General features: G+C 49.2%; 1 protein-coding gene across 3 annotated transcripts in view; it reads right to left on the bottom strand.

The window, feature by feature from the left end:
* Positions 1-13,678, bottom strand: part of WDSUB1 (WD repeat, sterile alpha motif and U-box domain containing 1) — an 86,015-nt gene extending 72,337 nt beyond the window's left edge. The window contains exon 1 of one of the 3 annotated variants that reach the window (XM_063933677.1): positions 13,517-13,678. The gene's annotated coding sequence lies outside the window, so the exon portion shown is untranslated. The other 2 variants (XM_063933678.1, XM_063933676.1) reach the window with 2 other exon arrangements.
* Between the last annotated feature and the right edge of the window lie 279 nt (positions 13,679-13,957).

Genomic DNA, 13,957 nt, shown 5'->3' with positions numbered 1-13,957 from the left:
GTTTCACTAATTTTTTAGCACCTCTTGAGATAGAACCGTTTTTTTGTTTTTTTTTGGTTGCCTGCACCAATCAGTACCTTAGAGATTAATTAGTGGATTTATAACTCAATATTTATGCTCTTTGTTGGATCTGTACTTTATTGGTATAGTCCGGTTTCCACTACATAGATATTGGCTAATTTACAGTTTACTGATGTCAATTTTCTAGTGGATGCACGGAGTAATGTGCAACGTCTGTGGCGTAAACAGACAGCCCTGATGACGCCCAGTGAGTTCTAGTTGCCGTGGTAACACTGTGTGTGACGCTAGATCCAGAGGCGCGTCACTTCCGGTGACGCGATCGGGATCGCGTTACAACACTGTGGCCGGGGAGCATGATGTGTGTGGCACCCGGAAGTGTGGTGAGACCCGATGCACGCGCTGGGCGGAGATACCTATGGGTAGGACATGTTGTTATGGATATCTAATAGATGCAATGTCCCCATTGGATGGGAATTAATGAGGCATAGATTGGAGCAGGTAACACATTTGCTTGTAATGTTTGTGTGTATTTTTGTGTATATAAGACATAGTGGATTTGTTTGTGTATATGCATGGATGGCTTCTCTGATATTTATATGGCTCCTGGACCCTGATGAAGGTGCTGTGGCACCGGAACAGCTGTTGGTGGAGCTGCTGACTGGTAAAATGCATTGATATCTGCACATTGATTGCCTATCGATTGAATTGCACATGATTGCACGATGCACTTTATTTTCAAGAAAATAATGGATTAACAATAAAAGGAACTTTTTCTGCTACTTCAGGTGTGCTGGTATAAGTGAACTTTCTGCTTTTGCTATATATTAATATGGTAATACAATATATATAATAGCTATATAGAATAGCATTCATAAATGCAAGCTGTGGGAATTAAATAAGCATGGTGTAGATGTACAGTAGCTCCCGGGTTAAATGTTCATAGCTATTCAATTGACTGTATCACACCCAGCACCTTACCACAACTATTGCCATGGGCTTAGTTGTGCTAAATACATCTTCTGGATTAAGTGCTGGGTGTAATGGTGTTCACACGCGGTAACACCTCAACTAACCTCTATGCACTAGTTAACATGTGCATACCAAGCAGGCAATTGAATAGTTCCAAGCACATCCTCGTGATGCTAACTGACTGTACCCCACATCAATATGCACTTCGGAAGCACCAAAAAAAATAAGATTTTACTTACCGATAAATCTATTTCTCGTAGTCCGTAGTGGATGCTGGGACTCCGTAAGGACCATGGGGAATAGCGGCTCCGCAGGAGACAGGGCACAAAATAAAAGCTTAAGGATCAGGTGGTGTGCACTGGCTCCTCCCCCTATGACCCTCCTCCAAGCCTCAGTTAGGATACTGTGCCCGGACGAGCGTACATAATAAGGAAGGATATTGAATCCCGGGTAAGACTCATACCAGCCACACCAATCACACCGTACAACTTGTGATCTGAACCCAGTTAACAGTATGATAAACGCAAAGGAGCCTATGAAAAGATGGCTCACAACAATAATAACCCGAATCTTTGTAACAATAACTATATACAAGTATTGCAGACAATCCGCACTAGGGATGGGCGCCCAGCATCCACTACGGACTACGAGAAATAGATTTATCGGTAAGTAAAATCTTATTTTCTCTGACGTCCTAGTGGATGCTGGGACTCCGTAAGGACCATGGGGATTATACCAAAGCTCCCAAACGGGCGGGAGAGTGCGGATGACTCTGCAGCACCGAATGAGAGAACTCCAGGTCCTCCTCAGCCAGGGTATCAAATTTGTAGAATTTAGCAAACGTGTTTGCCCCTGACCAAGTAGCTGCTCGGCAAAGTTGTAAAGCCGAGACCCCTCGGGCAGCCGCCCAAGATGAGCCCACTTTCCTTGTGGAATGGGCTTTTACTGATTTTGGCTGTGGCAATCCTGCCACAGAATGTGCAAGCTGAATTGTACTACAAATCCAACGAGCAATCGTCTGCTTAGAAGCAGGAGCACCCAGCTTGTTGGGTGCATACAGGATAAACAGCGAGTCAGATTTTCTGACTCCAGCCGTCCTGGAAACATATATTTTCAAGGCCCTGACAACGTCAAGCAACTTAGAGTCCTCTAAGTCCCTGGTAGCCGCAGGTACCACAATAGGTTGGTTCATGTGAAATGCAGAAACCACCTTAGGTAGAAATTGAGGACGAGTCCTCAATTCCGCCCTGTCAGAATGAAAAATTAAGTAAGGGCTTTTATATGATAAAGCCGCCAATTCTGACACACGCCTGGCTGAAGCCAAGGCTAACAGCATCGACACCTTCCATGTGAGATATTTTAAGTCCACAGTGGAAAGTGGTTCAAACCAATGTGACTTTAGAAAACTCAACACCACATTGAGATCCCAAGGTGCCACTGGAGGCACAAAAGGAGGCTGTATGTGCAGCACCCCTTTTACAAATGTCTGAACTTCAGGTACTGAAGCCAGTTCTTTCTGGAAGAAAATCGACAGGGCCGAAATTTGAACCTTAATGGACCCTAATTTTAGGCCCATAGACAGTCCTGTTTGCAGGAAATGAAGGAAACGACCCAGTTGAAATTCCTCTGTAGGGGCCTTCTTGGCCTCACACCACGCAACATATTTACGCCAAATGCGGTGATAATGTTTTGCGGTTACGTCCTTCCTGGCTTTGACCAGAGTAGGGATGACTTCTTCTGGAATGCCTTTTTCCCTCAGGATCCGGCGTTCAACCGCCATGCCGTCAAACGCAGCCGCGGTAAGTCCTGGAACAGACAAGGCCCCTGCAGTAGCAGGTCCTTTCTTAGAGGTAGAGGCCACGGTTCGTCCGTGAGCATCTCTTGAAGTTCCGGGTACCAAGTCCGTCTTGGCCAATCCGGAACCACGAGTATAGTTCTTACTCCTCTCCTTCTTATGATTCTCAGTACTTTTGGTATGAGAGGCAGAGGAGGGAACACATACACTGACTGGTACACCCACGGCGTTACCAGAGCGTCCACTGCTATTGCCTGAGGGTCCCTTGACCTGGCGCAATATCTGTCCAATTTTTTGTTTAGACGTGACGCCATCATGTCCACCTTTGGTTTTTCCCAACGGTTTACAATCAGGTGGAAGACTTCTGGGTGAAGTCCCCACTCTCCCGGGTGAAGGTCGTGTCTGCTGAGGAAGTCTGCTTCCCAGTTGTCCACTCCCGGAATGAATACTGCTGACAGTGCTATCACATGATTTTCCGCCCAGCGAAGAATCCTTGCAGCTTCTGCCATTGCCCTCCTGCTTCTCGTGCCGCCCTGTCTGTTTACGTGGGCGACTGACGTGATGTTGTCCGATTGGATCAACACCGCCTGACCCTGAAGCAGAGGTTTTGCTTGACTTAGGGCATTGTAAATGGCCCTTAGTTCCAGAATGTTTATATGAAGAGACGTTTCCAAGCTTGACCACAGGCCCTGGAAATTCCTTCCCTGTGTGACTGCTCCCCAGCCTCTCAGGCTGGCATCCGTGGTTACCAGGATCCAATCCTGAATGCCAAATCTGCGGCCCTCTAGTAGATGAGCACTCTGCAGCCACCACAGGAGACACACCCTTGTCCTTGGCGACAGGGTTATCCGCTGATGCATCTGCAGATGCGATCCGGACCATTTGTCCAGTAGATCCCACTGAAATGTTCTTGCATGGAATCTTCCGAATGGAATCGCTTCGTAAGAAGCCACCATTTTCCCCAGGACCCTCGTGCACTGATGCACTGAGACCTGTCCTGGTTTTAGGAGGTTCCTGACTAGCTCGGATAACTCCCTGGCCTTCTCCTCCGGGAGAAACACCTTCTTCTGGACTGTGTCCAGAATCATTCCTAGGAACAGTAGACGTGTCGTTGGAATCAGCTGCGATTTTGGAATATTTAGAATCCACCCGTGCTGACGTAACACTACCTGAGATAGTGCTACTCCGACTTCTAACTGTTCCCTGGATCTTGCCCTTATCAGGAGATCGTCCAAGTAAGGGATAATTAAAATGCCTTTTCTTCGTAGAAGAATCATCATTTCGGCCATTACCTTGGTAAAGACCCGAGGTGCCGTGGACAATCCAAACGGCAGCGTCTGAAACTGATAATGACAGTTTTGTACTACAAACCTGAGGTACCCTTGGTGAGAAGGGTATATCGGGACGTGGAGATAAGCATCTTTGATGTCCAGAGACACCATATAGTCCCCTTCTTCCAGGTTTGCTATCACTGCTCTGAGTGACTCCATCTTGAATTTGAACCTTTTTATGTAAGTGTTCAAGGATTTCAGATTTAAAATTGGTCTCACCGAGCCGTCCGGCTTCGGTACCACAAACAGCGTGGAATAATACCCCTTTCCTTGTTGCAGGAGGGGTACCTTGATTATCACCTGCTGGGAATACAGCTTGTGAATGGCTTCCAAAACTGCCTCCCTGTCGGAGGGAGACTTTGGTAAAGCAGACTTCAGGAAACGACGAGGGGGAAACGCCTCGAATTCCAGTTTGTACCCCTGCGATACTACCTGTAGAATCCAGGGATCCACTTGCGAGTGAGCCCACTGCGCGTTGAAATTCTTGAGACGGGCCCCCACCATATCTGAGTCTGCTTGTAAAGCCCCAGCGTCATGCTGAAGACTTGGCAGAAGCAGGGGAGGGCTTCTGCTCCTGTGAAGCGGCTGCATGGTGCAGTCTTTTTCCTCTTCCTCTGCCCCGGGGCAGAAAGGAATGGCCTTTTGCTCGCTTGTACTTATGGGAACGAAAGGACTGAGTTTGAAAAGACGGTGTCTTTTTCTGCTGATGTGGAGTGACCTGGGGTAAAAAGGTGGATTTTCCAGCCGTTGCCGTGGCCACCAGGTCCGATAGACCAGCCCCAAATAACTCCTCCCCTTTATACGGCAATACTTCCATGTGCCGTTTGGAATCCGCATCCCCTGACCACTGTCGCGTCCATAACGCTCTTCTGGCAGAGATGGACATCGCACTTACTCTTGATGCCAGGGTGCAAATATCCCTCTGTGCATCACGCATATATAGTAATGCATCCTTTAAATGTTCTATAGTTAACAAAATATTGTCCCTATCCAGGGTATCAATATTCTCGGTCAGGGAATCCGACCATGCGACTCCAGCACTGCACATCCAGGCTGAGGCGATTGCTGGTCGCAGTATAACACCAGTATGTGTGTATATACTTTTTAGGATATTTTCCAGCCTTCTATCAGCTGGTTCTTTGAGGGTAGCCGTATCAGGAGACGGTAACGCTACTTGTTTTGATAAACGTGTGAGCGCCTTATCTACCCTAGGGGGTGTTTCCCAACGCGCCCTAACCTCAGGCGGGAAAGGATATAATGCTAATAATTTTTTAGAAATTAGCTGTTTTTTATCGGGGGAAACCCACGCTTTTTCACACACCTCATTTATTTCCTCTGACTCAGGAAAAAATATTGGTAGTTTTTTCTCACCCCACATAATACCCTTCTTTGTGGTACTTGTAGTGTCAGAAAGGTTCAATGCCTCTTTCATTGCCGTGATCATGTAACGTGTGGCCCTACTGGACATTACGTTTGTCTCGTCACCGTCGACACTAGACTCAGTATCTGTGTCAGGGTCTGTGTCGACCCACTGAGGTAACGGGCGTTTTAGCGCCCCTGACGGTGTTTGAGACGCCTGGACAGGCACTAATTGATTTGCCGGCTGTCTCATGTCGTCAACAGTTTTTTGCAAATTGCTGACATTATCACTTAATTGTTTAAATACAATCATCCAGTCAGGTGTCGACTCCCTAGGGGGTGACATCACCAACACAGGCAACTGCTCCGCCTCCACATCATTTTCCTCCTCATACATGTCGACACACGCGTACCGACACACAGCACACACACCGGGAATGCTCTGATAGAGGACAGGACCCCACTTAGCCCTTTGGAGAGACAGAGGGAGAGTCTGCCAGCACACACCCAGCGCTATATATATATATATATAGGGATAACCTTATATAAGTGTTACTCCCTTATAGCTGCTGTTAATATATTTATTTGCTGCCAAACGTGCCCCCCCTTCTCTTTTTTACCCTGATTCTGAAGCAGGACTGCAGGGGAGAGTCAGGGAGCCGTCCTTCCAGCGGAGCTGTGAGGGAAAATGGCGCTTGTGTGCTGAGGAGATAGGCTCCGCCCCTTCACGACGTCCTTATCTCCCGCTTTTTTGTGTAAAATGGCAGGGGATTAAAATACATCCATATAGCCCAGGAGCTATATGTGATGTATTCTGTTTTGCCACCTAAGGTATTCTGTTATATTGCGTCTCAGGGCGCTCCCCCCCCAGCGCCCTGCACCCTCAGTGACCGGAGTGTGAAGTGTGCTGAGAGCAATGGCGCACAGCTGCGGTGCTGTGCGCTACCTTAGTCTGAAGACAGGATGTCTTCTGCCGCCGATTTCACCGGACCTCTTCGTCTCTTCTGGCTCTGTAAGGGGGACGGCGGCGCGGCTCCGGTGACCCATCCAGGCTGAACCTGTGATCGTCCCTCTGGAGCTAGTGTCCAGTAGCCTAAGAAACCCGATCCACTCTGCACTCAGGTGAGTCAGTTTCTTCTCCCCTTAGTCCCACGATGCAGTGAGCCTGTTGCCAGCAGGACTCACTGAAAATAAAAAAACCTAACTAAACTTTTATTCTAAGCAGCTCAGGAGAGCCACCTAGATTGCACCCTTCTCGGCCGGGCACAAAAATCTAACTGAGGCTTGGAGGAGGGTCATAGGGGGAGGAGCCAGTGCACACCACCTGATCCTTAAGCTTTTATTTTGTGCCCTGTCTCCTGCGGAGCCGCTATTCCCCATGGTCCTTACGGAGTCCCAGCATCCACTAGGACGTCAGAGAAATACAATGAACAAATTATTATACAAACACACATAAGTTATCATGTTTACATGCATGGCATACATGCGTGGGCGGATTGGCCATAGGGCTCGTAGGAGAGATTCCAGTTAGCCGATCTGCATTTGTTGACATGTGAGGGGTGGTGCTGCCACCATGGTCACACGCTATATATAACTCTGTGAGGCCACTTCTACAAATTTTTCCAGGGGCACTTTCAGATCACAATCCACCCCTGCACACATGCATGTAGTTACAATTTAACAGCCAAAGATCTGTCACCCGCGCTACCAAACTTCCACCATCATCTTCACGGACAGCAGCATACAGATGATTCCCGGCAGCAGGCATTTGCAGAATAGCATCTTGTGGCATTCCCGCAATGCGTATGCATCATGGGAGGAAATGCTATGAATACGCAAAAAGACATCTGTACTTACACCCAAAATACAGTGCATATATACACACACTGTGCATATACAGTACATACACTCCCTGGTGGCCCACCATACACTGGCTACCACTGCATAAGTGATCAACAGCAGCCAGCAGGAACACTGACTTACCCAACCAGATAAGCAATCACTTCACCTGAGCTGGCCTGCCTCTGTGGAGCTGTGTTGGGTGGTGTAGCACACATGTTGCTTCTCAAAGCCCGTAGGAGGATATAAGACACTATTATGCAGGCAGGAAGTTTCCCACTGCGCTGCGGAACATACTGTGCTGGTGTTTGATCCATGACCATGGAAGGATGGGGGACTCCAGCGGCTGTGCTGACAGAAAGGGGAGGAGTAATCTGGAAGCTGCACTAGGAGAGGAAGCGGGTTTCCATGGGCCGCGCTGGCAGAGGAGGGAGGAGTGATCCGCCGGCTGTGCTGGGGCTGGCAGAGCGGGAAGGACTCGAGGAGTGATCTGGCAGCTGTGCTGTCAGGGGAAGGGGAGCTCCGGTGGCTGCGCTGCCAGAGGGGGGAGTATTGATCCGGCAGCTGCACTAGTAGAGGAAGCAGGTCTCTGTGGGCCGCGCTGGCAGATGGGGGAGGAGTGTTCCAGCGGCCGCACTAGCAGAGGAAATTGGTCTCCGCGGGCTGTGCTGGCAGAAGGGGGGAGGACTCAAAGAGTGATCTGGTGGCTGTGCTGTCAGGGGAAGGGGGGCTTTGGTGGCTGTATTCTGTAGCAGGAAAAACAATTCCTGACTACAGCAGCACCTCAGAATGCTGTGGGCTTATTTTGATGGAAGGCCTGGAGCTGCAGCTCCATCAGCCCCATTGTTAATCCGGCCCTGCCCCCAATTGAAAAAGAGAGATAAAATACATTGTCCTCCACTGGGAAAAAAAAAAAAAAAAAAACACCTAAAACACATTGTCCCCCAGTACATTATCCCTCAGTGGGGGCAAAAAAATAAATCAGTGTGCCCCAGTGGATAAAAAATAAAGAAAAAAAAACAACACAGACTTACCTCACATGTCAGTAGAAGATGACAGAGAGGAGCTCCCTTTTTCTAACTGCCCTCAGCGAGGTTGCACCTGCAGTCCATCAGCGGCTTCACCCATGCTTAGTGCAGTCTCCACTCCAGAGCATGACTGAGCAGACAGAACGGCAGATGGCATGGGCCACATCTGAGTAGTAAGAATTGGCGGTGCGGCTGACACTGCAGTTGCTGCCAGCACCACCAATCTTGATTGGGAGGGTTCTAGAGGCCGCTGCACTTTCCCTTCAACCAGACCCAGCAATAATAAACACATTCTATCCAGCAGCAGCCAACACCCAGCAATACTAACACATTCTATCCAGCAATGTACAACATCCAGCAATAATAACACATTCTGTTCACCAGCACTCAGCAATAATAACACATTCTAACCAGCAATGCTCAACACCCAGCTTAAATACACGCATTCTATCCAGCACCGCCCAGCTTAAATAAACACATTCTATCCAGCACCGCCCAACATCCAGCAAAGACTATCAGGGATATTCAATTTGGCCCGGGGTGCCGGGTGATAAGTATCGGCCGGCGGGGGCTATTTAATTGGCCCCGATAAGCCGGCACGTGCCACGGCTTATCACAGCCCCGTTTTCAACCGAAAACGGGGCTATTTCACCCGAAAACACACAGGTTTCACTGAACCTGTGTGTTTTCGGGTGTAAGAGGACGTGTTACCGGCCGAGCAAATTAAATAGCCCGACCGCAGCACCGGAAGAAACATCGGGGGGTTTTGCTCCCGATGTCTCTTCGGGCCAAATTGAATATCCCCCTAAACCTCTCTATGAAGCAGTAACACAATTAATGCTCCAGCAGTGTCTGACATATTATATCCAGTGCTCAGAGTACCGCAGATAAAAACCAGGTGTGGTTGCTGCACTTACTAAATAATGACACCCAAACATTTACAGAGTATTACAGCCAGCTATGATTTACATAGTTTACATAGCAGCCACACATGTATATCCAGCAGTGACCAACACGATACACCAAAAATGCTCTCAGCGCCAGTATACAGATTATTATTCCCAGTAGCAAGCAACACATTCTATCTTAGCGGTGCCCACTACATTATACCCAATGGTATCCGGATTTAAGATAAACTGTTAATAAGCAGTCGACAGGTTGACACCAGATGGACGTCAGTCAGTATGTCAACAGGATCAAAAGATCAACAGTTAAATAATCAACATGGTATTATGTTGACAGGGTCAAAAAATCAACATGTCCAAAACGTTGACATACAAATAAATGGTTGACCCAGAAAATGACAGCACATTGTTTTTCATGATTTTTAGGTTTAGGGGTAGGGTTTAGGGTGAGGATTAAGATTAGGCACTAAGGGGAAGGATTAGGATGAGGCTGGAGGGGACAGTTAGGGTTAGGCACCGGGGGCGGGTCAAAAAATTGGGCAGCTTTTTGCCGTTCGGGGAAAACCGGCCAGTGTGATATAGCCCTTAGGGTTAGGCACTGGTGGGGAGGGTTAGGGGTAGGCTGCTGGAGGGGACAGTTAGGGTTAGGCACCAGGGGGGGAGGGTTAGGCAGCTGGATGGGACAGTTAGGGTTATGCAGGGTGAGGCTTGGGGTTAGGCACGGGGTGGGGGGGAGGGCTAGGGTTGGAAATAGGGTTAAGCACCAGGTGATGAGGGTTAAGCACCAGGGGGGAGGGTTAGGATTAGGCACCGGGGGGGGGGGGGGGGGGGTAAAGGGTTAGGGTTAAGATTAGGGTTAGGCACCAGGGGAGGGGTGGAGGGTTGGGATTAGGATTAGGCACCGGGCGATTGGGGGGGGGGTAAGGGTTAGGCACCACGGGGAGGGTTAGGTACAAGAAGGGGGGAGGGTTAGGCACCGGGGGAGAGGGTTAGGATTAGGCACCAGGGGGGGTGGGTGGAGGTTTAGGGTTAAGATTAGGGTTAGGCACCAGGGGAGGGGTGGAGGGTTAGGGTTAAGATTATGATTAGGCACCGGGTGATGGGGGGGTTGAGGGTTAGGAACCAGGGAGGATGATTAGGGTCAGGATTAAGGTTGTAATATATATTTAAAAAAGTGTTGACCTCTTCTGTGTCAACCATTTCCCTGTCGACCTACTGACTGTCTATATACTGTCAATCTTTTACTCCACACTAATACCCAACAGTGCTGAGAAAACGACACCAGCAGTGGTCAGAACATCCAATGTATTTTCCTTTAGCTTATCATTACCTCAGTTACTAGTAACACTAGGAAAAATATTTACCAAATTATTTTTACTAAAACAATGTGACAAAGGGTGTTCAAATGGCTTTCACATTATTTTAGTATCACCAGAATGTATTACAGGGCTTTTGGAGCAGTTTTAGTGAAATACCAATTCAATTGTTTTTGGCATCTAAAAATCCTGTCTAAACAATTGTCACTATTCAGTTGTGTTTGGGTTCCCATGCATATTGCGCATGTCGCCTAAAACAACTAAACCTGTCTAAACTCCCTGCTTTGGGCATCCAAATTCCTCTACCAAGATTAAATAACACAAATGTGCACTGTGTATAAAAATGACACAAATATTAACACAAATAGCAAAACAGTCTGCTATCTGTAAATGTAACTGGTTACTTATACCCCTTTCACACAGCCCAAAATTTCCCGGGTTATTGCACATGAACGCGCACCAACCCGGGAAATTTCTCGGTGTGAAAGGGTACAGGGTCAAAATCCCGGGATTCCTGCCCCGGCATTTCAACCCTGCAATCGACCAGCGTTGGTCCCGGTATCCTCCCGGGAACCTGGTCTGTGTGAACGGGAGCCGGGTCAATGCACCCCGGCTCCCGTTCACTTTCTATGTAGCAGGCGGCGCTTGGAGATCATGTGATCTCTTGCGCCGCCCCCGCCGCGTCACCGCTGACGTCAGCAACCCGGCAATATTCCGGGCTACTGACTGCGGTATGCAAGGGGTCTTACTCGGGAATTTCCCTGCATGATCCAGGGACCGTATTCCCGGGTAAGACCCCTGCATATCTGGTGTGAAAGGGGTATTACAGTCTAGATCACAGGTTCTCAAACTCGGTCCTCAGGACCCCACACAGTGCATGTTTTGCAGGTAACCCAGCAGGTGCACAGGTGTATTAATTACTTACTGACACATTTTAAAAGGTCCACAGGTGGAGCAAATTATTTCACTTGTCATTCTGTGAGGAGACCTGCAAAACATGCACCGTGTGGGGTCCTGAGGACCGAGTTTGAGAACCTGTGGTCTAGATGGTAAAAATTATTTAACATATATCGGGATGCAGTCAGAATGCCGGCTGTCGGGATACCGGAATCCCGACACCCTTTAGAATCCTGACAACGGAACTGTGAAAGGGCCAGGAGACCGAAGCCGGAATTCTGATAGTAAGTATATCCAGTAGGTTAGGTTTAGGGTCGGGGGAAATAGGCTTAGGCAACAGGGGTGGTCTTCTGTATGCCGAATGTCGGGATCCCGGTGCTCAGTATACCGGCGCCGGAATCCCGACACCCGGCATACCGACAACTATTCTCCCTCGTGGGGGTCCACGACCCCCCTGGAGGGAGAATAAAATAGTGTGGTGCGCGTAGCGCGCCACCATGCCCGCAGCGAGCCCGCAAGGGGCTCCTTTGCGCTCGCCACGCTGTCTGTATGCCGGCGGTCGGGCTCCCGGCGCCGGTATGCTGGTTGCCGGGAGCCGGCATACGGTACTACACCCGGCAACAGATGGGGGGTTAGGCTGCGGCGGGGAGGGGGGGGGGGGTTAGGGTTAGGCTGCGAGGTGTAAGGGTTAAGAACCATGGGGGAGGTTAGGGTGAGGCTGTTGGAGAGAGTTAGGTTTAGGCACCTGCGGGGGAGTAGTTAGGGTCAGGCACTAAGGGAGGTCTTTCCAACTTGGGGATCCCGGCGTCAATATTATGACCGCCGGCATTGCATACTGGACCCCATATATCATATAGGATCATTTAAAATCAAATATTAAAATCAAATAGGTAAAACAAATTGGCAGAATAGCCGGTGGGACGTCAGTAATATTTACTTGTTAGTGATCCCAACACTATAGAATGATACCTGCCCAGTCTATGGTATTAATAAATAGACAACATGTTAAATAATAGGCCCCACACACTGGCAACTGGCCGCCAAGCTGCCGGACGGCCGGGGGAGTTTCTTCACTCCCCCCCCCCTTCCTGTTCCATAGCCCTACATCTTAATATGGACGAGATTGTCCATATTGGCCTGCAGGTATGAACGAGCCGGCACCAACGATGAACGGGCGCGGTGCCGCGCATCGTTGGTGCCTACACACTGAAAGATATGAACGGTATCTCGTTCATTGATGAATGAGATCGTTCATATCTTTCAGTGAAATCTTTGAAGGGCCCTACTCACTTGGCGATGTGCCGCCGAGGTGCCCGACGGCCGATACGGCCGACGAGCAACCCGGCGGCGGGGGGGCAGTGACGGGGGGAGTGAAGTTTCTTCACTCCCCCCGTCACCCGGCTGCATTGAAGTGCAGGCAAATATGGACGAGATCGTCCATATTGGCCTGCATGCACAGCCGACGGGAGACCAGCGATGAACGAGCGCGGGGACGCGCATCGTTCATCGCTTATGTCTCCACACTGAAAGATATGAACGAGTTCTCGTTCATTTATGAACGAGATCGTTCATATCTTTCAGAATATCGCCAAGTGTGTAGGGCCTATAAGTGTGTATGGCCCTTTAGAGTAGAAATAATAATATATGTATACTTATAAACACAGGTTTGGAAAAATGCTAGTTCAAGAATGTGGTCTTGCTTGCACTTGTAGTTCCACTTCCACCACAGTAGACTGAGAGTCTATACTGTAAGTGGCACCATCGTGCAGGTAGTTACAGGACAGAAAGCAGCACAGACCAGTAACAGTGTGCAGGGGTGGGGGATAAGGTGATTTATGTGGGCGGGGGGCTGAACGATCATTATACGAGGTTACTATTACAGACAGGCTTGAGCACACACCCAGAATACTGACCAGTACTGCCACCCGCTGCGCATCAGAATATACCGGCCGCTACGAGCTGTATCCGGGACCGGTATGATAAGAAAGTGTTAATCTCCGGGCCAGCATCACACGGTCACCGGGTCTGTCACAGCCCGGAAGCTATCAGCGCTTACCTGGCTGTGCGGCTGCTGCTGACCGGCAGGGGGCGGGGCAAGCACAGGGAGGTGACGTCATTGCTGCTGCTGGCGTCGCTGCTTCCTCGGCTCACACCCACAGTGATAGTAGTGTAATGCATACCTCCCAACATGACCCTCTCCAGGAGGGACAGAATGCTCTACTCCTGGACTTTTCTCTTAATGTATGATTGCCATCACCTGTGCTGAAACACCTTTCTTATCCATTAACCTGTTCAAAACAGGTGATGGCAATCATAAATTAAGAGAAAAGTCCAGAAGCAGAACATTCTGTCCCTCCTGGAGAGGGTGATGTTGGGAGGTATGGTAATGTGTATGGGTAGGCAATCTGTGGCACGGAAGCTGCTGTAGAACTACACATCCCAGCATGCCCTGCCACAGTTATAGTAAACCCTAACAGCAAAACGTGTGGCAGGGCAC

This window comes from Pseudophryne corroboree, chromosome 7 (genome assembly GCF_028390025.1).
Source record: "Pseudophryne corroboree isolate aPseCor3 chromosome 7, aPseCor3.hap2, whole genome shotgun sequence".
In the NCBI taxonomy this organism is placed as follows: Eukaryota; Metazoa; Chordata; class Amphibia; order Anura; family Myobatrachidae; genus Pseudophryne; species Pseudophryne corroboree.
Note: the sequence above shows the minus strand (reverse complement) of the source record. Positions and strands in the feature narration are given on the sequence as shown.